This window comes from Apium graveolens, chromosome 2, assembly GCF_009905375.1.
Source record: "Apium graveolens cultivar Ventura chromosome 2, ASM990537v1, whole genome shotgun sequence".
Taxonomy (NCBI): Eukaryota; Viridiplantae; Streptophyta; class Magnoliopsida; order Apiales; family Apiaceae; genus Apium; species Apium graveolens.
Window position 1 is genome coordinate 75,549,578 of NC_133648.1, and position 2,383 is coordinate 75,551,960.

General features: G+C 40.5%; 1 non-coding gene across 1 annotated transcript; it reads left to right on the plus strand.

Annotated features, from left to right (window-relative positions):
* Positions 1 to 1,503: 1,503 nt before the first annotated feature.
* On the plus strand, positions 1,504 to 1,610 carry LOC141710156 (small nucleolar RNA R71). Its single transcript, XR_012570690.1, has one exon. It is a non-coding gene; the product is annotated as a small nucleolar RNA R71 (small nucleolar RNA).
* Positions 1,611 to 2,383: the final 773 nt, after the last annotated feature.

Sequence of the window (2,383 nt, forward strand, 5' to 3'; positions counted from 1 at the left end):
TGGGAATCTTCTTATCTTCCTCGAAATCAAGAATTACAAAGTCAGTAGGGAAGATGAGTTTATCCACCTTGACCAAGACATCCTCCACTATACCTCGTGGATAAGCGATGGAACGGTCAGCTAGTTGCAATGACATGTATGTTGGTTTCGGATCAGGTAGACCAAGCTTCTTGAAGATAGATAAGGGCATCAGATTGATGCTAGCTCCTAAATCATATAAACACTTGTCGAATGACAAGTTTCTGATGGTGTAAGGAATAGTGAAGCTTCCAGGATCTTTAAGCTTCGGAGGCAACTTCTGTTGCAGCACATCACTGCATTCCTCCATTAGAGCAACGGTCTCTAAGTCATCGAGCTTCACTTTCCGAGAGAGAATACCTTTCATAAACCTCGCATAGCTAGGCATCTGCTCAAGAGCTTCAGCGAAAGGTAAGTTGATATGAAGTTTCTTGAACACCTCCAAAAACTTCTCAAACTGCTTATCCAGCTTTTTCTTCTGCAGCCTCTTAGGAAAAGAAGGTGGAGGTTATATCTATTTCTCCCCTGTATTACCCTCAGGAGGAGTGTGTTCCACAGTAGTCTTCTTTGGTTCCACCTCTGCTTCCTTCTTCACTTCTTCTTCAGCCATAACTGCATTTTCTGAAACTTGAGATTTTTCAGTCTATTCGGCTTGCTGAATTTGGGGGCTTGCGACCTTTCCAAACCTCAAGGTGATGGCGTTCACCTGTTCTTCAACTTCCCTCTTGCCTGGATTTATTTCTGTGTCACTAGGAAGCATTCCTGGTGGTCGATTCAATAAGGCATTAGCAATTTGCTCTATTTGGTTCTCCAGATTCTGGATAGAAACAACATGGCTTTGGCATATAAGAGCCTGGTTTTTGTACATAAGCTTCAACTCCTCCAATTCAGATTTTTCATTCGAAGATAGACCTGCATCATGAGTTTTTTTGTTGAAGTTGGAGTTGTTGTCTTGGTGCAAATTGTTGCTGAAAACTAGGGGGATTGAATTTTTTTGCTCCAAACTGCTAGAACGGCTGTTGTATCGCATTTTGATTGTTGCTCCATCTGAAGTTAGGATGAATTTATTTGTCAGGATGATAAGTGTCTGGAACTGGTTGCTGCGATCTGTGAAAGTTGCTAACAAACTGAGCTGAGTCATTAGATATAGCGCATTGCTCTGTCACATGCGGACCTGTACACAGCTCAAAAATACTAATTATCTGCTTAACACCATAGTTAGCCAGAGAATCGATCTTCATAGATAACGCCTTTAGTTGAGCAGTGATAGCCTTAGATTTATCCACTTCAATAACTTCTGCTACTTTGCCCTGTGGCAATCTCCGAGTTGGATACTGATATTCATTAGCAGCCATCAGTTCAATTAGATCATAAGCTTCATTGTAGCTCTTAGCCCATAAGGCTCCACCTGATGCTGCATCGAGCATGGGTCTGGACTGTGCTCCCAACCCATTCTAAAAATAAATGATGATCATCCAATCAGGCATTCCATGATGAGGACACTTCTTAAGCATCTCCTTGTAGCGCTCCCAAGCTTCACATAGCGATTCTCCCGTTTGCTGCGCAAATTGAGTAATAGCATTCCTGAGTGCAGCTGTCTTCGTCATATGGAAGAATTTAGTAAGAAACTTCTGAGCAAGATCTTCCCAAGTAGTAATCGAACCAGCTGGTAGAGAGTATAACCAGCTCTTAGCCTTGTCCCTCAGAGAGAATGTGAACAGTCTCAACTTCACAACAACGAAGCCAGGCTGTCACGCGGGTGACCCGGGTTCGATCCCTGGCACCGGCGCCAAAAACTTGTTAGGGCGAAAACACGCACTAAAATTCATGCAAGTATACACGTTCGCAAGTAGTATAAGATATAAATCAGATTCATTCCCACAGAGACTGGTTTAGGTTAAGTTCAATTTATGCACCTATGCAACAATGTATGGTTATCGCTCAATGCTAAGACAAATAACAAATTAGGTTTTGATTAAACTAAGAGATTAAACTAACAATTATAACTAAGAGAACAAGAATGGTTGAATTAATATATATGACAAACATGGGATTCTAACTTCATTAAACACTTCATTCAATAGCCTTATTGTTCTTAACCTTAGCATGTAATGGTGATGACACTAATCAGATAACACGAAACTAGTAAACGCCAACTTTCGTTATATATATACCCTACTACCAAGCATCCACAAAAAAGATAGAAGTTGAATAGACACCAATTATGCTTAGTCCTTATATGTCTATAAGAATTGAAAATATAACGGTTTATTGCGCAAGTTATCTATCGTGATTACATAGGGCAAGTAAGATGGTTAAAATTACCTACGAATCATGCATAACAAATACATGAACCTATGCTAGC